The sequence below is a fragment of the Myotis daubentonii genome, chromosome 8 (genome assembly GCF_963259705.1).
Source record: "Myotis daubentonii chromosome 8, mMyoDau2.1, whole genome shotgun sequence".
In the NCBI taxonomy this organism is placed as follows: domain Eukaryota; kingdom Metazoa; phylum Chordata; class Mammalia; order Chiroptera; family Vespertilionidae; genus Myotis; species Myotis daubentonii.
Genome location: NC_081847.1, coordinates 14310874 through 14336257, shown reverse-complemented (window position 1 = coordinate 14336257; position 25384 = coordinate 14310874).

Genomic DNA, 25384 nt, shown 5'->3' with positions numbered 1-25384 from the left:
ATCTGCCAACTTTTCCCTGATGAATGAACCATTCCCAGCTCTGGGTTTCTGCAGCTCCATGGGCTGGGGCTGGGAAGGTAGCTCCCCACACACTCTGAAGAGCAGTGGTTCCCTGGGTGCTGCCTTGAGCTCCTCAATAATGTAGTGGCTATGTGGTACTGAGGAAAATTTATATCTGAAAGATCACAATATTGGTATGCCACCTCCAAAAGAGTAATTTATGCTTTTACTTTTAGTTTGGGTATGCTCTGCCCTGCCAGATTTCCATTTGATTTATAGGTTGAGAGCTTTTTATTTATTCTTCTTAAGCAAGATTGCTTAGCTGCTTTCTTACAGATGTTGTGGCATTGGGGTGGGACCGAGTATTTATGACAGTCTAGTTAGTATACTGGAATGAAGGATCTACACCCTATAGGACAAAACAAAGTGAGAATTTTTTATTGTAGATTTTTCATAATGGTTCCAGGCTATGGTTTGAGCATCTGTGAGGGACCTCTTTATTGATCTGTAATTTGAATAAAAGTGGGACTAATTTGCCTTTCCTACCCCATCTGCTGCCAAAATGTCTGCCAAATGGCATTTCACTGTGCTTTGTAGCATCAGAAATCTTATCCTATCAGGTCTTACAGTGTAAACCTGCCCATGAGGACAGATCCACACTTACCAAGCTCACAAGATATCCTATATAATAAAAGCCTAATATGCTAAGTGTCCGGTTAGCCATTCAACCAATCAAAGTATAATATGCTAATGACATGGTAAGGCCACTCAACTGCTCGCTATGACGTGCACTGACCACCAGGCGGCAGATGCTCCAACTGGTAGGTTAGCTTGCTGCTGGGGTCTGGCTGATTGGGACTGAGCGAGATGGGCTGGACACACCCTGGAGCCCTCCTGGGTCCCTCCCCGGCTGGCCAACCTCCTGCGTCCCTCACTGGCCCCGATTATGCACTGGTGGGGTCCCTCAACCTGGCCTGCGCCCTCTTGTAATCTGGGCTGAGGGACACCCCCAAGTGCACAAATTTCGTGCAATGGGCCTCTAGTAGATATATAAACAAGGATACTACTCAGAAAACTATAAAGAAAAATGCACTTCTCAGGTTGATCAGATAGCTCTCCCTGGAATCCCTAGTTCATTCTATTCTCATAGGTGAGAAGATACAGAATCATCGTGTGAAGGCTACTCAAGATATAGGAACTCAGAAAAAGGGTTATTTGGATCATTGAAGAAGAATGAATATCCAGAGTCCTCTCATGCAGACCTGCTGCAGTTAATAAATGGACACTTCAACATTTGTTTCTGTAATTATTCATTTTGTTTCATAATGTTTACATATTTTCTGACCAATCCATCCCTTACTTTACTGATTAACATATTTTATTTAAATCTGTATTGATATGCTGAGTCAAATGTTGCACTGACATGGAGCCAATATCTTGCTACCTCCTTATAAAGAGTGCATGAGTCTTTCCAATGTCATCCATTTTGTGCTGGATTTATTCATTGACTCTTAGAGGAAAATCTTTTCTTGTCTAAAATGTGTAGTAAGTTTCATCACTATCATCTCCAAAAGACACTCAAACCTATGCCTGTATCTGGGGTTGGCATATGTCCTTTATTCACCCCAATTCTTTCTTAGGTATTCCACTTCTCCAGGCATTTCCACCAGGACATCTGTCTCCATCCCACCCATGTGCCACGACCCCACACTCCTTGGAACTGTACTCCTCTGTCAAGGGTATTAACAAGGTAGGGTCATGTACAGACCTGATGTCACAGAGACTCAGGCATCATATTCAGAAAAACTGAGCAGGACACTGTGCATCCACCAGTCACATGCTTCACCGGCCACAAGGCTTAATAATTATTAGGTGTCACTTTATTCCAGGCACTGTGCTATACATTGCATGCATTATTTAATTTAAGCCTTACAGCTATCTCAGGAAAGGGAAAGTTTCCAAAAGTACCCCTGTAACTCTCCACATTTTGAGCCTCAGTGGGACTTGCCCAAATTCCACAGTATATAACATCACAACGTCCTGTCTTGAATAAGTGGGGCTGCAGGGCTGGAATTGTTTGCCTTGCGGCAGCCACATCCTTATAAGTGACCTTCCTGTTGGTCGTAAAGGTCTTGCAATGGCCTCAACTAAATCACTTTAGAACTAGCCTGTTTTCCATCACCGTGTACAGTAAAGTCAGGCCTTCTGATATATAAATAGTAGGTAACATGGGATCGCCAAAGCCCAAAGGAAGCATGTCGCTCATTTTGAATAATACAAAGAAGACCCCAGAGCGGGTTATATATGGGATCTCCCCTGAGAGGCCTGCTGTACTGAGCCATTCACATTAGGGAGAGGATAAAGGTGGAAGATGAGTTAATAATATTGATGAAAAGATGTTTCCGTGGGCCAATCTTAAACCATGTTTTTACTGTGCTATCACATAACTGTGGGCCTGATATCCTAAATGTCATGGGCAGCTAATATTTTCCCTTCACCCTGGGACTTTAAAGGCCAGTGGCCAATGGTGAATGGAACATATATTGTTTCAGTGACAAGCACTACAATGTCCCACCCTTGTGCTATGCAATATTGTCCAAAAAGTAAGCTAAACCCTGCAAGGTATGCAATTTAGAGATGGCTGGCACAGGACTCTTGGCTTACTTCAACAATAATCAGAATTTGAAGGAAATGTGAAGAGCAATTAGTCCACGTGTACATTTTGGTGATGAGATAACTAAGACCCAGGGAGGATGGGAGATGGTAAAACATTACATGGCTAACAGGGCTCTTTCCACAGTACTAGCCATCATGTATTCCTTTGACTGACATTGGGGGAAGAGAACCTCTCAGACCAGGTGTTAGGGATGCAGTGGTGGGCAACATGTACCTGGTACCGTGGAGGTTATATTCTGGTGGAATCTAATCAACAAAATAAATGGAAAAACAAAATAGGTCCAGAGACATGGGTGCATGGAACAGACTGGTGAAGGGGGGTAAGGGCGGGGGGCAATGGGGGATATCAGTAATCCTGTCCACAATAAAAATAAATTCTGAAGGAAAAATAAAGAATCTGGAACCCAGTACCTGTGTGCAGAATTCCACCCAACTTATTAGTGACCCACCACCTGCCCCCATGGCAATGTGAGCTGAGCGCGCTGCCCTTCATGACACAGCCCTATCTTCGCCCTGGAGGAAACAGTTCCTATCAGGCAGAGTGCAGGTTACATGGTCCTATTCCCTGCCCCCCGCCCCCAATATTAAAACAAGTTTGCCCGCATGGGAGAGTTTAATCTGAAGCTTGATTTCACTGGGAGAAGTTGTGTGCGGTGGACCTGACCTCTCACCTTCCTAGAATTGTTGAAGCTACTAAAATGTGATCCACAGGAGCCTGGCAGGTTGGAATACCCATATTTCACATAAGGCATGAGCTGGAGGGAGAGAAGAGACTGACTGCAAAGCAAATGGTCAGCGGGAACATGGCTCAGCACACGTGTGGCATGGCTGCCACCGATTTGCTCCTACCACCTCATATTTCTTCTCCAGTCACATTCCTAGGAAGATCATCCCATATTTCTGGGTAGTGCATGGGTGCCAGGGCCATCCTGGACACTGTGCTAGGGGGAGGGGCCTGACAAAGAAGAATTATTGAGTAGGCTGAGGGGCAGGGACTATGGGAGAGAAAAATTGCTAATTATCTCTCTAGAAAAGCAATGTGTTATGATTAAACCCAGCCAGGTGTGACCCTGCTTATAAATTTTATGTAAACTTTTTACCCTGCCAGTACCAGGAACGGCTAATGAACCGCTTTGCAGTTTGTTTTTTCTTTTTTTAAAAAAATACTTTGAAGTCTTTGCAGATAAAAGGTCTTGCTGTACTCTCGGTCAGCACTGCAAGCTGTGAGGCTCCTACCGGAGGGACACAACTGTAGTCAGCTAGCCAGCTTAATAAAGGCTCTTAAATTTAAATTTTGAGTCAGTGGTCTATCTCGCTGATTGAACCCATAACAGACATCTCCTTCTTCACTTCCTCATGAAGGCATTTCTATTTCCAAACTCCCTACATGCTCCAGAGGTGGGAAGGGCTCTCTCAGCCTATCACACACAAAGATTCTGCCCTTCAGTGAGACATGAAGCATTTTTCCAACCTATCCTCTCATGGGAACCAATTCAAGACCTCCTGCTGGCACATAGAAGCCGTTATGAGGATGAATTTTTATTCGCAATCCACAAATGCCTTTGTAAATGAAACTGCACAATTCACCCTTTAAATAGAATCATCCTGATGTTAGAGTTAGCCTCTGGATCTCAAAACCAAAAAGGGATTCTTGGTTTCAAACAGAGCCTCCAGCATCTAAGGGGTGTTTGATGGAGCACCTTCTCAAACCACAACTGCCTACTGACAAAACCTTTCAAGAACATTATAGCTGCTTTACTGGCTTCTCTGCCTGTGTTTAGTTTCCTCATCACCTGGATGCTTGTTGAAAGTAACTCTGGGGTGCAGAGGCCACCCCAAGCACTTCCTTTCTTGTAAGATCCAGGGGGAAACTTGGGTCCCCTCCCTCTCCCCCTTCTTTCTATTTTCCAAGCTCATTGCATTTTATGGCAATGAACATGAGACTGCACTTGTTCTTGATTGGGTTGTTGAAATTGTTTTTGGTTCAATTGTGAGCAAACATGATTCTTTGAATAGCTCAGAGGATGCATTCATTTTGGTTTAACTCAAAATGCATCTCATTGTGAGATCTAATCAATTCTGGTAAGCTTCCGTGAAGATTTAGCTTGCAAATATTCTCTAAGCCAATAGTTTTAAAAACATAACGTTCAAGGGGAAAAAGGAGGTGACTGCTTATAAGAAATATAGATTCCTGGGCCCAGAGTACTGAATAAGAAGCCAGGGTAATCTGCTTGCTTACAAAATAAACACAGCAGGTGGCTTTGCTGTATGCCCAAGAGCCACAGAGAGTAATTAAAAAAAAAAACACCGACAACTGCTCTGGGCCCTCAGGTCATTTACACTGCCTTATGTCAAGCACTGGTGTGTAGGAGAGGCCTGGAAGCCAGAGAAGCCCTAGTAAGCTGGGTGTAAATGTGGTCTCAGGAACTTATTATACTAATTTTATGAGCCTCAGTTTTCTGTGTTGTTTTGTTTTGTTTCATTTAGATGGGGGTAACTCTACCTGACTCACAGTATTGTTGCAGAAGTGAAATTAAGACCTAGATGCTGGATTGGATAAAAGTAAAATGATGACACATACTTCTTTTACTCAGGTGGGTGCAGGATAGTTAACAGTCAACAATTAACATGATAACAATGACAATAAAGGAATTTATGGTCTCTGTCCTGGAGCCCAGGTGCATTGGGTTGTGCCCTGAGGGGTCCTGACAAAGGGAAGTTACAAGTTACCCTGAATTTCACAAGGATGTTATTTTAGATGCAAAAAGACAATAGTCTCAGTTAAGGTAAAGATTGACCTTTATCAGGCAAGATGCTGGTCTAGGACATGACTACCCACTCTAAACTGCTTTTAGTTCAAGTTTTAATTATAGACCATCCTTTGTGGTTACTTTAAGTTTAGGTCTTTAATTTTGCAAAACTGTCATGCAGGCCTTCCCTGAGCTTGTCAAGTTAGCATGTGGCCTCCCCACCCCCCCACCCCCTCCATAAGATCCCTATAACTGAGGGAAGAGCAGTTAATTAACACAATAAGTAGAACAGAAGAAGACAAATTGTTATTACTCAGAGTCAAAGTTGCTCCATTAAAGAATTGCACAAACTATACTAATAAAAGGGTAATATGCTAATTAGACCAGGTCAACCAGACATCTTCTGGTCTCCCTGCCTTTGAGGTATGGTACCTATTTGCTTTGTTTAACAATGGACAGGTTACTTTGATTTTCTAAATTGTATAAGTCATCCCATTTGATTGAATGCCTTATCGATTGAATGACTATTCCATTAATTGTTATCATACTGGTCTTAGAGAGCACATTCTACTGTACCTAGAAGCAGGACAGCACAATTACCCTAAATTGTTTTAGTGGCCACAGGTGGTGCGTTCCAGCTGACTCAGTGGTCCCAAGACCAGGACAGCACAATTACTCTAAATTGTCCTGATAACTCAGTGGTCGGAGACCCGAGGGCTCTAGGTAATGTGTTTCTATCAACTCAGTGATCCGGAGACCCGAAACTGTAATTAACATGCTTAATTCTGCTTCTGTAATCTGCTTTTTTGGGAGCCAGGTGCCACATTCCAAACCCTGGGATGTAATCAATACCTTTGTGATTTTTGCCTATATAAGTCTGGTTTTGCCACCATCTTATTGCTATGAGATTTGGGAATGCCCCCTCATAGTCCCGGATTGCAATAAATGTGACTCTTTAATTCGACTTCTTGAGGCATCCTTCTGTGATTCGCGGGGTATGTTACAACACCTTCTGTCAGACAAAGCCATGGTGGTGGGGGCCCGAGGCAGAGATGGTTACGGGCGATCAGGCCGGCAGGGGAGGGAAGTTGGGAGTGATTAAGCCAGCAGGGGAGAGCAGTTAGGGGCGATCAGGCAGACAGGTGAGTGGTTAGGAGCCAGCGGTCCCAGATTACGAGAGGGATTGCGACTCATTTTTAAATAAGGTTTGCATATAATGTGACTCATTTTTAAATAAATTTTTAGTGTTATTTTTAATTCATTTCTGAAACCCTCGGGGGCAAATGACTCATGCATTTATAATCTACAGAGAAGATGATGAAACGGAATTTTTGGACTGGAACCCAGATTTTTTGTCTGCCGGAGTTGAAGAATGAATCCATGCACAGAGAGTAGTTAGCAAAGGTGGAGATTTATTGAAGAACAAGTACAGACTCACATGTGGGGAGAGGGAAAGAGTCCCACAGAATGGACTCCCACATGGGGAGGGGGAGAGGGTCCCACCGACTTCCTGTTTCCATGGTTTATAAAGGCTGCCGTTCCTGTATCCTGATATCCCCTCTGATTGGCCACTATCCCCCTTTTTGATTTGGTCACTATAGGAACTCCTGAACTCAAAGGTCAACCATGTGGGACATGTGATGCCCTCCTCCCTCATTGTGCTTTTCTTTCTGGCTTTCTTCCTTCTTTATTTTGTAGATATAGACCTTTTTGGCTACTTCCAGCTCCCTTGTCTTATGGAAATGTAACTGTTGCTGCTCCCTGCACCTGGCTTCCTTGTGTTATGGAGATGTACCTTCTCCCAATCTGTAGCCCTATGATTTCTCCATGGGCACCAATTCTAAAAATTCCCTAAACCTGCCTATATCCCCTTAAAATTCCCGTTTCAGTGAGACCCATGGATAACCAACTACAAAAGAAGGAAAACACTAGTAACAGAGGTGACAAGCATTTACTGTGGCATTGGCTCTCACTTAGCCCTGACCACAGCATCACCTGGGAAGTGGTGGAAATATTCAAACCCTGCCGGTTTGGCTCAGTGGATAGAGCATCGGCCTGTGGGCTGAGGAGTCTGGGGTTCTATTCCAGTCAAGGGCACATGCCAAGGTTGCTGGCTTGATCCTCAGTAGGAGGCATGCAGGAGTCAGCCAATTAATGATTCTCTCTCATCATTGATGTTTCTATCTCTCTCTCCCTCTCCCTTCCTCTCTGAAATCATTTTTTTAAAAAAAGAAAGAAAGAAATATTCAAACTCAGAACCCTGAGGCTAGTAAATCATAATCTCTGGGAGTGTGGAATGGGATTGGAATGTCTTAAACTACCAGAGATGTTAACATGCAGCAGCTGGGACTCATATGGCAGAGGTTCTCACCATGGCTACACACTGGTACCACCTGGGAGCTTTGTAAAACCTCCCTGCCAGGCCACACGCCATGGGAATTAAATCACTAGGTGTGTGTGCCAAGCAGTGGTGTGTGGAAGTCTAGTGAGAGTCAACTGTTCATTTTTCAGGAATTCTGTGAAACCACTGGTACACTGTTGGCAACTTGAAATTGGCCAGGGTGAGAGAAATTGCCAAACACTGCAGATCAGCAATTCCACTCCCCAGCTGGAGAGCTAGTTGTCAGGCATTTGGCAACTTGACACCACTGGTTCTAGACAATAGTCCTTCTGGTGAATGAAAAAATAAAGAATTTCCGCTGGGAGATTACGGATTACGGGAGGTTTTGTCAACAGGATGTAAATTGGGAATGGGAGGAGAAGCATTCCAGAGGGAAGTAGCTGATGGACAAGGCTTAAAGGTGAGTGAATGTAGCAAGTGCAGAGAAAGTGGTGTGTTGTGGACTAAAGGGCGTGATGCACACTCATGCTGGGAAGGCAGGCTGGTAGCCAACCTGGAGGGGCCTAAAGCCAGTTCATCTCACTTTAGTCTCTGAGTAATTGGGGCAAATGGAGGTCTTTAACCAAGACAGACACAGAGACCAAAATAAACTCTGAGAAGTCCTGGCCCCCTCCAATGAGAGTTCTGATGTCTATCCAGACTCTCAGAAGGGGGTCCTGGGAATCTGGTTGAGGCAAGGTAGTTTATGCAGAGTAACTTTTTTAAGAAAAGATATATAGATATATGTCTTTATTGTTGAAAATATTACAGATGTCTTTCTTTTTTCCTCCCATTCACCCCCTCCACCCAGCTCCTGACCCCCTCCACCCAGCTCACGCCCACCCCCCCCACCCCAACCCCCAGGCCTTCACAGAACTGTTGTTTGCACCTTCTCCATCTATTCATCCTGGGAGGCCAACCTGTACAGTTTTTGCCCCCTGGGTACCCTGGGGGTTTGACCAATGGGATTCTTTCCTACTGGGATCTTGACCAAAACGTTTCCCATCTTCTCTCTGACTCAACTTTTATCTTCTTCCAATAAATCTTTATTGTAACTAGAGGGATCTTGTACAACTGAAATCTATTATGCTTAAGTTATAACATCCAGCATACATCAGCTAGAGATCCCATTTACTGAAGAATTGAGACTGACTCTCTCATTTCCCAGCTTTTTTATATTCTTTTAAAATATTAAAGTGTTTTTTTAAGTTATTTATTTATTTATGTATTTATTTATTTATTTATCTTTATGTTTCTCAACACATATCATTGAATGGTTATCCAGCTCAAGTGAGCACAGATGTTAGGCAAAATTTAAAAATAAGCAAACTTTGAAGTTTTATCATAATTTTAAAATATAGAATAGAGTATATCAGCTTATCATCAAAAGTAACAATTATTGCACCTGAAAAAAATGATAGTACTTGCATTATTTAACAAAGGAATAAATGTCTAGTTAAATGATAGATAATTTGACTCAAAGGTCAAATCCCAAATCAAATCACGACTCTTTAATGTTATTAAATTAGAAGTCATTTCTGGGTAATTAAAAATGTCTGGTTATGGATCGTTCGGTAAAAATATGGCCCAGAAATTTGGAAAGATTCTGTACTAAGTCTGCTTGAACTCAGCTGGAGTCACATAAAAAGCATTTCACATCTGAAGCTAGACACAAGAGTGTTTTACTTTGGAAGAGAAAAGCTAATGGGCTCTAATCTGTTCTTTGATCATATTTAGTTTGGAGAGTTCTTTCTTTATGTTATCTTGTAATGTTTTTATACATCAACTTATTTCTCCATTAAATGAAGACATTTCCTGATGTTGGGAAAGAATTAAAACTTTTGGTGGTACAGTCATGCATTCTTCTTTGAAAATCATTATCCTTAATCCTAAAACTACATAAGTCTTAAAGCATTGGTCTCCAACTTCTCAATTGTGCTCAGCCATGTAGTACCTGCATGCCAGGATGGGGGGGGGTGACAGCCATTTGATGTGCTCAGTTTCTACACCCAGGAACAGAAAGGCCCTCACCCAGGGGACCTTTTACTTGTGGAAGCACCAAACTGCTCCACGGGCTGACTGAATTCCGGCTGGCTGGCAGGCTCCTCCAAGGTCCCAGGAAATCCCACCAGTGGCGAAGGCTGGACTGCTTCCTGCCTGTGACCCTGGCCCTCATTAGAGAACTGTTCCCCTGTGGCTCAGGCTATACAGATTCTCTCCCAGTAAAATAATGACCTTGTCTCTGCTTCTTCCTAGCCGGTGTGAGCCGGGTGGGGAAATCATGGGCCCAGTGTGCATTCTCCTCCCATTGCCTCCTCCAGGCCCCCCGCTTCAGAGTGTCCCACTGTGATTGGAGAAATACTAGACGGACTAGTATCATTGAGGCCACTGTTCCTTACTGATTATTTTTGTTTTTACATTGTTGCCCCTCAGAGCCTGTCTTGGAACCCCCATAAGGAGTGTCCTGTTTTCTCCCAGAGAGCGCTCATGGCACTGGAGAATCTTTCGTTCACAAGAGGCATTTTTTGTTCTTCCACCTGTGGACTCCTGAGCAGAGGTTAAGTAGCTAAAGCCCCACAGTAGGCGGCAGCATATTAGGACAAACCTGCGCCACCAGGGAACTCTGGCCCAGGCAGGTCCCACCTCTGCCTCTTACAAGCTGGGTGACTCCAATGAGCTCTCTTGGACTCATTGTAAACTAGGTTTAACTCCCCACCTAGTCAAAATGCCTCTCGTGATGCTTATTACCGCCAAGAGCAAACATCTCCCATCCAGGTCTCCCCATTGGTACCACAGCCACGCCGGGTCCTCCAAAACTCCCAGCACTTGCCAGGCCTCTCCTAGTTCAAAAGGAGCCCATTTTTCTTCTCAAAGCCACATGGGAGAGCTCTGTGAGGAACCAGGGGCTAGTGTGGGGCCTCCCGCCCAAGAGGGGACGAACCACTGGCTGTGACAACATTCTGCCTGGGTGTGCGGTGCCAGGTGAGGTCCAGAGAGAGGACGGTAAGAAGTCCTATCTGCTGCTGGCACCAGGCGCCGGGTCTGTATAGTTAGCACCTCCTCCTTTTGAAACTTTGAATGAATCAGAAAGGATAACAGCTGAGCCATACAAGCACAATCCTGCTTGATGAGTTGTTTTCCTTGGTGTTTTCTTTCTTAAAAATTTATCTTTATTGTTGAAAATATTATAGATGCCCCCCCTTTTTCCCCATGGACCCCCTCCACCCCTCACCCTCCCCGCCCAGGCCTTCACCACACTATTGTCTATGTCCATGGGCTCACATCTGTCAGAATGACTATCATCAACAAATCAACAAACGACTAGTGCTGGCGTGGTTGTGGAGAAAAGGGAGCCCTAGTCCACTGCTGGTGGGAATGCAGACTGGTGCAGCTACTGTGGAAACCATTATGGAGTTTCCTCAAAAACTTGAAAATGGAACTGCCATTTGACCCAGTGGTCCCACTTCTAGGAATATATTCTAAGAAACCTGAAACACCAACCAGAAATAATGTATGCACCCCTATGTTCATAGCAGTGCAATTGACAATAGCTAAGATCTGGAAACAGCCCAAGTGCCCGTCAGCAGAGGAGGGGATAAAAAAGCTGTGGTACATTTATACCATAGATTACTATGCAGCTGTAAGAAAGGATCTCTTACCCTTTGAGACAGGAGGAACCTGGAAAAGAGTATCATGCTAAGAGAATTAAGTCAGTCAGAGAAAGACAAGTATCACACGATCTCACTCATATGTGAAATCTAATGAACAAAATAAACTGATGGACAAAATAGATCCAGAGACATCGAAACCTGGAACAGACTGACAAATCTCAGAGGGAAGCTGGGGGTAGGGGTGGGGGATAGGTGGGGAAAAAGCACAGCTTGCAAAAGGACTTGGGTGCAGATAATCTATCGGAAGATGATTGCCAACAGCAGGAGTGAGATGGAGAAAAGGTGCCAAAGATGCCCACGTGGCTTCAGGGTCACTGAGAGGTTGCAGAGGGGACGTGGGCAGCTCCTGGCGGCACTGCCACAGCAGGTCTCGGTCCCCAGGTTCAGGTCTGGACTCGATATCAGGCTCCCTGGCAACCTCGGGTGCTCTACAGCACAGGGAAGGCACCTGATTACTTTCTCCTCTTCCTCATATCCCAGTGCTCCCTCCCGATCACCCAAAAGGAGGGAGCCAAAGACAGTTTCAGTGCAAAGGGAGGGGCCCGGGGGTAATAATAAAACCACAGGGGCTGGGGGTCAGTCCTGATGTGTTGCTTCCACAGTCTGTGACTTTGGACAAATCTCCACGGGTTTGGAGATTGTCGTTTCTTTCTCTAAAGCTTTTCACCTCTCAAGGACATTTTAGAAATCAAAAGCAAGGTTGTACAACCGTGCATGGTAAATTCTGCAGTGCTCCGTGAGCCTTATGGTTAGCGCCCTAAGTCTGAGACTGTCTCTACTCTTTTGTTTTAGTTGATGGGAAATGACTAAAAAGAAAATTCAATATCCCACACTCATAATGTACATACTTCAGTGAAATCTGGAAGAATGTCTTTATTCAATTTGGGCCAAAGTGCATGCTTATGCATTATTTAGTAACTTAGGCAAGGGCCTGGTAATGGCTTCACTCCTGCTATCAGAGGAAGTGTTTTGTGTGTTGTGAGTCAGTGAGTTAAATCGTATTTGTTGTTTATATTCTCATGGGTCTGGGAATAGTGGGGGGAAAAATGATTCACTTTTATGTTCTCTCCACATGAAGCCTGAGAACGTACCCCCTCCCTGTGAAGAGAAAGTCCTGTGAACTCCTTGTAAACAAGATGAGCTGAAAATGAGAGCGAAGCGCCTGTGGGATTGCCGGGCAGGTGAGCACTGTAGGAGGCTGCTGCCCTGGGAGGTAGCACTGCTCCCTCCCAGAGAGCACGTGCAGCGCCCAGGCTATGAACTAGCCAGTGTGGTGGGCATGGGAACTGCCTTCTCGGCCTCCTTCCCTGATGAGGACACAATGTGGCACTGGCCTGGATGTACCAGGAAAACCTGCTCATCACACTCAGGAGCTTAAAAGAGCAATATTTGTAAGCTTGTAAAATTACAAAAGAAAACACTAGAAATGTATTACTCTAACCAATTTATTGAGTGTTCTAGACATTTTTCCTATGCATTATACATATTCTTTTTGACAAATATGAGGTTCATTCACTTGGGGCTTCTGGTTTTGATAATTGGTACCATAACCAACTGACTACTTTCCATTTACTATTTACCTTAGAGATAGTGTCCATATCAATAAATATCTACAACATTCTTTTAAACAATGGTCTATTCCTTCTTGAATAACTATACATCAATCTCTATGGGAACTCTCAGTTGATGGATTTATTTGTTTTCTATTTTCTTTCCTCTGAATTGTTTGTATTGTTCTCTATTAAATTGTTTTTCATATGAATGAATTATTAGGATTTCATACTATGTTCTGAACATTAATATTTGTGATATATATCCCAAGGACTTTTTTGTCTCTTATCTTTTAGGATTATAGAGAAAGAATTAATTTTGATATAGGCAAACATAAATTTTTCTTTTCTAACAATTGTAGAAATAGCTTTCTCTATTCACAATGAAATAAACATTCTCTTACTTTGTATTTACTGATTTATTTTCTTTAGTTTAGAGATAGGGTCATATATGTTTCATTTGTTTTTATATTTAGCTGTATAGTACAATTTGAATTTGTTTTTATGTGTGTTATAAGTAGGACTCTAGAAAAAGAAAAACTACTTATCCCACCTCTTTTTTTTTTTTTTTGAATGCTGGTAGATCAAGTTCAAGTCCTAATTAATCATCAGGTATAATAGGTTAGATGCACTTTCAATATAAAGTTTAGTGGGTCAAGTCTACATTCATTAAGTAGTTTAGTAGGATAACTCCACCTTCATTATGCAGACTAGTAGGTCAAGTCTATGCTCATTATGTTGTTTATTGGGTCAACTCCACATTGCTTACCCAGTTTAGTAGGTAAAGCTCACTTTTTTCTAGAGAGAGAGAGAGATCAATTTGTTGCTCAACTCATTCATGCATCCATTGACTGACTCTTGTATGCGCCCTAATGGGGGATTGAACCACAACCTTGGTGTATCAGGATGACACTCTAACCAACTGAGCTCACATTTGTAATGAAGTTTAGTAGTTCAAGTCCACATTATTCTGTAGCTTAACTAGTGAAGTTTACATTGATTATGAAGTTTAGTACATCAATTTCATGTTCATTATTAAGTTGAGTAGGTCAAGTACACATTCATTATAAAGATTAGTAGGTTAAGTCCAGCTTTATTATTAGTAGGTCAACTCCAGATTCATTATGTAGTTTAGTACAGAAGGCCACATTTATTATGTATTTTAGTAGGTCAACTCCACAGTTACTGTGCACTTTAGTAGGCCAAATCCACATTCATTATGAATTTTAGTAGTTCAAGCCAACATTTATTATAAAGTTTAGTAAGGCAAATCCACATTCATTATGAAGTTCAGTATGTTAATTCCATACTCATTATGTACTTTAGTAGCTCAAATCCACATTTATTATGAATTTTAGTAGTTCAAGCCAACATTTATTATAAAGTTTAGTAAGGCAAATCCACATTCATTATGAAGTTTAGTATGTTAATTCCATACTCATTATGTACTTTAGTAGCTCAAATCCACATTTATTATGAATTTTGTGGGTCAATTCCACATTCATTACATAGTTTAATAGGTCAACTCCACATTGATTATGCGGGTTCATAAGTAAAGTCCACATTTATAATGAGGTTAGTAGGTCAAATCCATATAATTTTGTAGTTTAGTAGGTAAAGTTTACAATTATTATGAAATTCAGTACATCAAGTTTACATTTATTATTAAACTTAGTAGGTCAAGTCCACTTTCATTATGAAGGTTAGTAGGTCAATTCTACATTCATTATGAGGTTTAGTAAGTCAAGTCTAGATTCATTAAGAAGTTTAGTAGGTCAAATCCACATTCATTATAAAGTTTAATAGATTAAGTTTACATTTATTATATAGTTTAGTAGGTCAGTTGCACACTCATTATGTACTTTTAGTAGGTCAAGGCCACATTTATTATGAGGTTTAGCAGATCAAGTTTATATTCATTAAGAATTTTTGTGGGCCCTGACCGGTTTGGCTCAGTGGATAGAGCGTCGGCCTGCGGACTGAAGGGTCCTGGGTTCGATTCCAGTCAAGGGCATGTACCTTGGTTGCGGGCACATCCCCAATAGGGGGTGTGCAGGAGGCAGCTGATCGATGTTTCTCTCTCATCAATGTTTCTAACTCTCTATTCCTCTCCCTTCCTCTCTGTAAAAAATCAATAAAATATATATTTTTTTAAAAAAGAATTTTTGTGGGTCAATTCCACATATATTATGAAGTTTAGCAGATAAAGTTTATGTTCCTTATAAAGTTTAGTAGATCATGTCCACATTAATTATTAAGTTTAGTTGGTCAATTCTACATTCATTGTAAAGTTTAGTATGCCAAGTCTACATTCATTGAGTGCTTTAGGATATTAAATCCACATTCATTACATCGTTTTATAGGTCATGTTCACATTCATTATGATGTTTGGTAGGTCAGGTTCACATTTATTATAAAGCTTAGTAGTCAATTCCACCTTTATTATGAAGTTCAGTATGTCAAACCAGATTATTATGTAGTTTAGTGTTGAAGTTCACATTTATTGTGTAGTTTAGAAAGTCAAGTCCACATTCAATCGGTAGTTTAGTATTCATGTTTATTATGAAGTTTAGTAAGTTAACTACTTTATTATGTAGTTTTGTAGGTCAAGTTCACATTCCTTATGTAATTTAGTATGGTCAAGGCCAGATTCATTGTTTAGTTTAGCAATTCTAGTTCCCAATTAGTATGTAGATTACTAGGTCAAGTCCACATTTATTATGCATATTCTTGTGCATTTTTTTTTCCATTTATGTTTTAGAATTAGCTTGCAAAGGTCAAGATAATTTCCTTTGCAATTTTAATTAGAATTGCAATGAATTTATAAATTAATTTTGGGAAAAATGACCTTGTGAAAATATTGAGTATTTTTAACCAACTACATGATAAAGAACTTTATTTGCATGTTGTTTATAACTTATTACTGACATTTTATAATTTTGTTACTCTTATGAATGCAATCTTTTTTATATCGTCTTTAATTTATTCTATTAGCTTATTTTAATAATAAAGTAATTCACTGTGGTGAAGAAAATAAAACAGTGTGGTTCCTGTAAGAAGTAGAACAATACAAATACAAAAAAATACATTTGTCTTAGGGCCCTCTAGATAATTCCTAAGGAGGCCAGTGTGAGCAGTGTGCTTCTTGCATGAGCAGCTCAACTTACATATGAGGTACTCTTTTAAAAATATATTTTTATTGATTTCAGAGAGGAAGAAAGAGGGAGAGAGAGATAGAAACATCAATGATGAGACAGAATCATTGATCGGCTGCCTCCTGCATGCCCCACACTGGCGTCAAGCCTGAGCCCACAACACGGGCATCTGCTGTGACTGGGAATCGAACCTTGACCTCCTGGTTCATTGGTCAATGCTCAACCACAGTGAGTCAACTAATCAGCTGTTAGAGTCACGGAGGGAGGAACACACAAAGCCAAAAGGGGTGAAGAATTATGAATTTATTAGGTCATCTGGATACCAGGTGGGCTGAGCCCCAAAATGGCACCAGCCCCGAGGGACTGTTAGTCCGAGATCTTAAAGGACGCCAGGCGAGCTTTTTCTGGGCAGAGAATTCTCTGGGTGGGTACTGAGGGGAAAGATAATGGTCTTAGCAAGTGGAATGTGGTCTTAGCAAGTGAAATGTCCACTGTGAAGCGGCCTATAGATCAGTTCTCAGGGGAGGGGATATCGATTTGATTATTTGATCAGACCTAACACCAGCAATATTATATTTGTATCTATCTACTTGGCCCTTTATTCAGCTCTGGTGCAGAATGGGTCCTGTTTTAGCATCTGTTACTGAAGTATAACCACAACGTTGCCAATAGTCTACATGCTTGGGTTCTGGCACACAGTCCTAGCAGGTTTGCTTTTGGCCTGGAACCAAGCCATTCACGGGGCAGATGCTCAGTGCTCCCCCTCTGTTGGAATGCTGTGACAAGGAAGGACACCCCGGGAAGACTTTGTATCCATCTTCTGCTGCCTGCTTCCATCTGAAATGCCCACCATCTATCTTTAGAAGTTTGTGTTTTATGTGTGTGCATGTATGCATGTAAACATAAGGAGAATCTCATTGGCAAAAAGGCACCTAATTCTCAGAATTACTGCTGACATAAATTCTCGTTACTCTTTTTCTTTTTTAGCAATCTCATGACACCTCATTGCTGCTATCATTTTTTATTATTGTGAAGTGGAGGATGTTTCCATATGTTTCTCAGCAACTTGGATTTATTCTTTTACATTTGACCTATTGATCCCCTTTGCACATGTTTTCATTGTTTTTATTTTCTCTCTCTTAACAATTTTTAGATAAATTTTAGAAATATTTGTGGCTACTGTGTGCCCTGAAAATTATTTTTCAGATAACACTTTGTCTTTATTTTTAACCACTTTATTGAGATATAATTTACATACTAGAGAATTCACCCTTGATCTAAGTATAACAATGATTTTTAATAAGCTATCACAGTTGTGCAACCATCACCACAATCCTGTTTTAGAACATTTCCATCACCATGTAAAGAACCCTCAAGACTATTTTCAGTCAATCCCATTCTCATCGCCAACCCAGAAAAACAATAATCTGCCTTTTCAGGGCATTTAATATGAATGAAATCCTACAACATGTAGCCTCCTATGTCTGAATTCTTTCACTTGGCATTATGCTGTAGCATGTATGAGTATTTTATTTTTTATTGTCAAATTATATTCCAATGTACGGATATTCAATATTTTATCTATTCACCAGTTAATGGATATTTGGATTGTTTCAAATTTTTGTCTATCATGAATATTACTACTATAAACACTTGCATACACATTACTTGTGTGGACATTATTTTCATTTCTCTGAGTGCATCACTCCTAATGGAATTGCTGAGTCATATGAAAAGTAAATTAAGAAACTGCCAAACTGTTTTCTAAGTGACTGTCATTCTATATTCCCACCAGCAAGGTATGAGGTTGTTCCACATCCTTGTCAACACATGTTATTGTCAGTCTCTTTTACCATAACCGTCTAATTATGGTTTTAATATGCACTTCCTCAATGACTAATGATGTTAAACATTTTAGATGTATTTATTGACCATCTACACATCTTTAGTAAAGCGTCTGTTCAAATATTTGCCTGTTTTTATTAGTTTTTATGTCATCTTACAGATGAGCAATAAGTTTTCTTTATAAGTACTGGATACAAATCCTTTATAAGATATATGATTTACCAGAAAGGCAACTGGTCTTGTCTTTTTATTTTTTAATTAGAGGCCTGGTGCATGGATTCATGCGCAGGTGGGGTCCCTCGGCCTGGCCTGCACCCTTTCACAATCTGGGACCCCACCAGTGCACGATCAAGGCCAGGGAGGGACCACAGGAGGTTGACTGCCTGGGGAAGGACCACAGGAGGACTCCAGAGCATGTCCGACTGTCTCACCCAGTCCCGATCAGGGCCAATCAGGGCTGGGGAGGGACTACAGGAGGGCTCCACGGCAGGTCTGGCCCATCTCGCCCAGCCCTGATTGGCTGGACCCCAGCAGCAAGATAACCTACAGGTCAGAGCATCTGCCCCCTGGTGGTCAGTGCATGTCATAGCTACTGGTCAAAGGGTTGAATGGTTGAACAGTCGCTTAGGCTTTTATATATATAGATGGTACCTTCTGAAGGGAAATCATTTTTTTAATTTTATAGAAGTCCAAATCATCAAATGTTTTTTGCTTTTTTTTATGATCAGCCTTTTGGTGTCATAGGTAATATTGTATTGTCAAACAAAATATCATGAAGGTTTTTCTCCTACATTTTTTTCTAAAAGTATTTTAGTTTTAATTCTTATTTTTGTCTATGATCCATTTTGCGTCAAGTTTTGTGTATAAGAAGATGAAAGGGTTTAAACTCATCTTTTTAGTGGAGATTTTAAATATTTCCAAAGCAATTTGATGAAAAGACAGAACTTGGAAGACCCATTGGATTGCCTTAGTATGTTAGTCAAAACCAATTGACCAAGAATGTAAGAATTTATTTCTGGACTCTCAAATCTATTCAATTTATTTATATCTCTATCCGATGCCAGTTTCACACTGTCTTGATGACTTCAGCTTTATAGGAAATTTTTAAACTGAGAAATTTAAGTCCTCCAATTTTATTTATCTTTTAAAAATGGTTTGGTTATCCTGGATTCTGTACATTTCCATATACATTTTAGAATTAGCTTGTCAATTTCTGCAAAACCCTGCTGGTATTTTGATAGTAATTGCATTGAATCTGTACATCAATTTTATGAAATTTGTCATCATAACAATATTGAGCCATTTTATTCATGGACATGATATATATCTCCATTTATTTTGAGATTTAATCTTAGCAATATTTCATAGTTACTAGTATGCAAATCTTGTACTTTTTGTTAAATAAATTCTTAAGTATATTATTCTTTTTATGCTATCGTGGTGGAATTGTTTACTTAACTTCATTTTGGATTATTCACGGCTACTATATAGAAATACAATTGAGTTTTGTATATTGATCTTGTATCTTACAAATTTCCTGAACTCACTTATTAGTTTTAAATAGTGTGAATTTCTTAGGATTTACTATATAGAAAATCATGTGATGATCCTCTTTGTGAATAAAAATGGCTTTACTTCTTTTTCATTTTGTTTGTATTTTATTTTTCTTCCCTGATTGCACTGCCTACCCTAATACCTCTAATATGATGCTCAAAAAAAAGTAGTGAGAATGAACATATTTGCCTTATTCTTGATCTTAGGGGGCGTGATACAATAAATATACATATTTGGTCTTTATTCCTGATACAGAGCTCTGAAAGCATTTGGAACTTTCTGAGTGATAGGTGTAATAGGGGTGTCACTTGTTCTAATGAGGTGACTCTCAGCAGGCCCTCAGGCAGCTTTAGGATGGGTCACCAGAAAGACCAAGGCATGATTGCAGGGTTGGAAGTTTTAGCCCCACTTGACCTCCGGGGAAGGAAAAAAACCTGGAGATTGAGTTAAATCCATGGCCAATAACTTAATCAATCATATCTATGCACTAAAATCTCCATGAAAAAACCTTAAACGACAGGGCTTCCAAGAGCTTTTAAGTTGGTGAATATATCCATGTGTCAGGAAGGTAACACACCCCACCACCACAGACACAGGAGCTCCTGTGCTGGGAACTCCTCTGGACTTGACTCTGTGAGCCTCTTCAGCTGACTGTTCATCTGGATTCTTTATAATAAACCGATGATAGTAGGTAAAGTGTCTTCCAAGTTCTGTGAGCTGTTCTTGCAAACTATGGAACTTGACTTGCAACTGTTGTCTGAAGCGGGGAGTAGCCTAGTGGGACTGAGTCCTTAACCTGTGGGTCTGCACTAAACCCCAAGGAGTTAGTGTCAGAACTGAATTAAATTTCAGGATACCCAGTTTGTGTCCAAAGAATTGGAGAATTGGTTGGGGGGGGGGGGGCATTTATTTAATATCGTAAGTATTGTGAGTAAAAACAGCTCTGGGGGGAAAAGCATTCAGTCTTTCACCATTAAACTACAGGCTTCTCATAGGTGTCCTCTATCAAATTGAGAACACTCCCTTCTGTGTTTTGCTTGTTGAGTTTAATCACATAATTATTATTTGATTTTCTTTTTTATAATAAAAATTACTTCAATTGTACCAAAAAAATGAGGTTTCTCTGTTCTTTATTATCATCTCTTGTGTCCCCTTTTAAGTGTTGAATTTAATTGTCCTCCTTCTGGAGTATATGATGAACTAATTTTAAAAAAAAGATATTTGTAAGAGAATTATTTTAAAGAAGTGGCAAATTATCTGAAATTTAAAAATATTTATTTAACTCTCCCATTAGAATGATACTTTATCTGGCTGTAAATTTTATATACATGGTATTTTCATACTCTTTTTTTCCACCTTAGAGATTGTTGAGTATATTTCTCCATTATTTTCTTATCAATGAGAAGTATCCTGATGTCAAATAGATTCTCATTTGTCTGTCTTTCTTATTACTACCACCACCCAGAGCCTTTAAGATATCTCCATTCTTAATTTTCTAAAATCCTCCACACTATATCTTATTTCATGTTTCATGCATGGAACATTTTGATCTAAGGAGTCATAACTTGCTCAGCCATGAAAATGTTCATTTTATTTTTGAACACTCTCTCCCATCCACTCTCTCTGTCCTCTTTTGTGGATCTCCTATGTGATCATTTAATCTCAATTTACTGCAAGATGACATGGAAAAACTCTGTGCCACAAGAATGGACAACTGGACAAAATACTTAGAATCTCTGTCAATTCAATTCAGTAAGCATCAACTACATTTCCAGAGAAGTGTAGCACAAAATAAATTTCCAATTATAAATTGACTTTTGAAGATTTAACTTTAGGGACAGCATGAGATAAGTGAGTTACGGTTCATGGGAAACATAATAATTTGTTTCTTTTAAACTTTTGTCAAATCAGCCACTCTTTCCTACGGTTCATGTGCAGAGAGATGAGCTAGCCACAGAGGCATATTTGTCAGAATTCTCCAGATTATTGCAACATTCCCTTGATTAATTCCTCTTTCTTAGTTTGCAGACCTCTTTCTATTTGTGATGAGTTTGCTTTCTTTTCTTTTGTAGAATATGCCCATTGACATATAGGACTATATTTTGAATATAATTGGATAACCAAGCCTTGGTGGTAAAAATCATTCATTCATTTTCTGGGACAGTTAAATTTTCACACAAGAAGCAACTGGGGATTTATTAAGCACATTGATTCTTAATCCATCACACTTATTAGCCTGGTTTGCTTATTTTCCATATTGTTTCTGTCTAGTAGTTGGACTGACTGGCTAGTTATTGAATTGGTTTATCTGTGATAATAAAATGTAATAACATAAATTTCATTCTTCCCTATCCCTGAGGACCAGAGTTTGAGTGGGGGGAAAAAGAGATAAAGACTGTAGAGAGAGAAAGACTGAGACCTCTGCATTGCTCACAGGTAAATTAGGAATCTGTGTGATGGGATAAGAGCATGTTATAACCTATCCCTGGACTGAGGCTCATCCCTGCTATTCACCAGGATTTATGACACCCAGGATTTAGGGCTTCCCCCCTGCTGGACCGTGCTGACTGCTTGTGCCTCTCCGTGCAATCCCTGCCTGTTGCATGTGACTTGATCTCTCTGACCATCTGACTTGACTTTTCTTTTAAGATGTACCTGAAGCCCCTCTTGGTCAGGAAGTCTTCTCTGAAGCTTATTTCCCTAAAATTTCTCTTATCTAAACTTGTAAAACATTTACAGGATGAAACAACAACAAATAATTTCACAATAAAATATACCCTCTCTGTTCATAGACAGTAAATATAGAGATTTTTGCAACTAGATATGCCATTCATTATGTCCTATACATAAAACATTTTGGACACTTCCCACTTATTCTCTCTTATTTGATCACTAGTTTGTATTTTGTTGCTTTTACTGGAAAGAGGGCTAACCTTTAACATGAAAGGCATAAGTCTCAAGCCCACCCCGCCATTACTATCTGGGGATTTTTTTTTAATTTAGTTTTCTCAACAGTTCGATAAGATAACAATAAAACCTCATAGGACTATTAAGATCCAAGAAGATGATGCTCATAAAAGAACTTTATGATGCCGGAACCGGTTTGGCTCAGTGGATAGAGCGTCGGCCTGTGGACTGAAGGGTCCCAGGTTCGATTCCGGTCAAGGGCATATACCTGGGTTGCGGGCACATCCCCAGTAGGAGATGTGCAGGAGGCAGCTGATCGATGTTTCTCTCTCATCGATGTTTCTAACTCTCTCTCTCCCTTCCTCTCTGTAAAAAATCAATAAAAATATTTTTTAAAAAAATTTAAAAAAAAGAACTTTATGAATTGCAATATATAACAAATAGTATCTTCATTAAGTCTTCTGATTACAATGTAAAGAAAGGGTCAGTTGAGTAATGTGACTTTATTAAACATCTCTGTAATATTGCTTGATATCATTTGTAGTAAGGTAGTTGTGTGTTAAATTTATGTTTTTCTCCACGCAGCAATGGGAAACCGAGAGGAGGAGAAGCAGCTAGGGCAAAAGGCATACAGTATGCACCATGACAAAGGGCTCAGGTTTGGGGGTCAAATAGAAATGTTCAAATCTTAAATCTGCTACTTTTACTTTGATCCTGCACAACTGTTTGTTTTTTGTTTTTTTTTTTACTTATCTGATCCTCAATGTACTTATCTATAAAATGGATGTAGTATTGACAAGGCTATAATTCACCAAACTTAGGCTCACGATAAAGCTGCATTTCTCACCACCACCACTGCCACTTACAGTTATGTTCAGGCCATGAGACTGGGTTCTGGGAAGTGTGATTTATGCTGCTTCCAGCTATGGCCATAAGCTCCCCTTCAAAATCTCTTTCCTGCTCATAACAACTGTATTCATCAGCTTTTACTCATTAAGAAACTCCCCTTTTCCCCCAAACTGAGTGGCATAAAATAACAGCCATTCATTTTTGCTCATGCATCCATGGACCCACTGGGAAGCTTTGCTGATCTGGGCCAGACTCAGACATTGGCTGGGCTTGCCCAGGCTTCTGGGGTCAGGCAGCAGCTCAGCCAAGGGTGGGATAATCAAGAATGGTCTCACTTGCATGATTCGTGGTTGTTTCGTTGTCAGTTGAGGGGCAGAGATTGAGTCATACATCTCTCTTCATCCAGCAGGAAAGTCTGTGTCTGTTCACATGGAAATGACAGAGTTTGAAGGATGAGAATAGAAACTTCCAGTCTCCTAAGTCTCATGCTCAGAAATCCAACAACGTTTTTTCCACACTATGTGTTGGCCAAAGCAAGTCCCAAGGCAAGCCCAGATTCAAGAGGTGGGGAAGTTTCCATCTACTTATGGGACAAGTTCCAGAAAAACATGTCCATTATTGCAATCTACCACAATTTGGGAGGCCATGAATTGAAGAGGACAGTGTCACAAGATTGCAGCACCACAAGCCTCCCTTCTGATTGCTTTTGAATGTGAGATGTGCAAGCAGTAAACCTTCATTGCACGATGCCCTGAGAATGGGGCTATTTGTTACAGCTGCTATCTTTTTTTATATATTTTTTTATTGATTTTTTACAGAGAGGAAGGGAGAGGGATAGAGAGCTAGAAACATCGATGAGAGAGAAACATCGATCAGCTGCCTCCTGCACACCTCCTGCTGGGTATGTGCCCGCAACCTAGGTACGTGCCCTTGGCCAGAATTGAACCTGGGACCTTTCAGTCCGCAGGCCAACGCTCCATCCACTGAGCCAGACCGGCTAGGGCTACAGCTGCTATCTTGACTAATACAATGTAGATAAGAACTTTCTGCTCATGGAGTTCTCATAAGGATTGAATAAGGCAAGCTATGGAAAGTTCTTAGCACAGTATCTTACATGTGCTTAAATTCATGGTTGCTTTTTGCTAATTTATTATTATTATTAACATTGCTGTTAAAAATTTAAGACATAGTCCCCTAACAGAGCCACATTATGTCTTGATGGTCATGTGGTGCTAGAGTCCCACCCCCAGCAGAAGTTATAGGAAGTGCTTGAAAAAGGCTCCCTGACAACCTGTGGGCTCTGCCATTGGAGGAACAGGAGGGAGTATGCAAAGTGACCCTTCTCCAGACTTCAGTCATTATAAGTAGGAGCCAAGACTCTCCCCAGTGCCCCCCTTCATATTACTGCCGACCCAAAAAGAAGGGCCAGAGTTCACTTCCCATCACCCTTGTGATGCCAGGTTATGGAGGGGAGAAGTTAGAGAACACTTAGTAAGAATCAGTAGGATTTAGGGGCAAGTAAATATATTTTCTAAACCAAAAATAATTAAATGTTCAGCAAAAAGTTAAATTAAAACACACATTATAAGACTCCAAAGTACATGCTGTATGCTTCCACTTATAAAGGACTTGGAGAGTATTATGCTAGTCGGGGGAAGGGAGTAAGGAGCAAAGGTCGGGGGTTGGGAAGAGATCAACCAAAGAACTTGTATGCACATATGCATAACCTATGGACACAGGCAATAGGATGGTGAAGGCCTGGGGTGGGGGGCAGGGGAGGGCTAGAGGGGTCAATTGGGGGGAAAATGGGGACATAGGTAATACTTTCAACAATAAATATTTTTTAAAAAGAAAAAGAAAGACGAGCACACAGCATAATGCAAAACAAAATAATAATAATAATAATAATAATAATAATAATAATAATAATAATTTAAGCTTTTAAAAACAAGATGGTGGCTCATTTTCAGGAAGCAGGCAGTGACTAGGAGAGGACAAGAAAAGGGCTCCTGGTGCTGCTAATGTTCTATTTATCGATTCAGATGCT